Source organism: Antrostomus carolinensis, unplaced genomic scaffold (genome assembly GCF_000700745.2).
Source record: "Antrostomus carolinensis isolate BGI_N321 unplaced genomic scaffold, ASM70074v2 scaffold4388, whole genome shotgun sequence".
In the NCBI taxonomy this organism is placed as follows: domain Eukaryota; kingdom Metazoa; phylum Chordata; class Aves; order Caprimulgiformes; family Caprimulgidae; genus Antrostomus; species Antrostomus carolinensis.
Window position 1 is genome coordinate 25,795 of NW_010330730.1, and position 801 is coordinate 26,595.

The following is an 801-nucleotide window of genomic DNA, read 5'->3' on the forward strand; positions in this document are numbered from 1 at the left end:
AAACTAAAATACAGCTATTCTAATTAATAAAAAGAAAATTAACTCTATCCAAGCAAAACCAGGACACATATCGAGAGAGCAATGACGTTTGTCCCTATCTGAGCTGCAGAGAGCAGGGCCTGGCACAATTGGGGGTAGGAGACATGAAAGTATCTCCCAGTAAATGTTGGAGGCTTTTTCTATGCAAGAAGATAATGGGGTATATACTTGAATTACAGGGACAAAGAGGGTGTGTCATAGTGGTGATAGTCGTGCTTAAAAGACTCTCCAAATTCAGAAGTACCTTTTCTTTTTCTTTTTTTTAGAAGATATTTGTGAGGAAGACTCATCAAAATATTCTCTTGTGCTGGCTTTTTGCAGATGGTTAAGTAATTGAAATATACTAACTAACTCTTTGAACCAAATGGAGGCTTGTCAGGCAGCAACTCACAGCAACCATCTTCATTTTAAGGGTCTCAGAGAGCACAGCGTTGTACCTAGATAACCTAGATACAACAACTTGAAAATGCTTGTAGAGTTTGCAAAGATTGTAGCCATAAGAAATAAAAAACTGGATTGAAGGTAATTTTCACTATTTGTGTTAGGAGTAGTAACAAATGTTAATAATTACATTTATACATACATGGGAAACTGATCCTAAAGTTGCAGTCAGGCCCTTTAAATTTAAGTGAGAAACAAGTCTAAAAAAGATTAGATTTCCTGCTTCAGACCAAATTGGGTTTTATTTTTTGTTTATTTTTAAGAAGGTAGATAGATAGGTAAGAGTGGCCCTTCCTCCACTACCAAAACCCCACCCCCCCC

At 36.8% G+C, this 801-nt stretch overlaps 1 protein-coding gene across 1 annotated transcript in view; it reads left to right on the top strand.

Moving 5' to 3' along the window:
• Nucleotides 1-801, top strand: part of PGGT1B (protein geranylgeranyltransferase type I subunit beta) — a 35,531-nt gene that overhangs the window by 20,193 nt on the left and 14,537 nt on the right. The gene's annotated exons all lie outside the window — the stretch shown is intronic.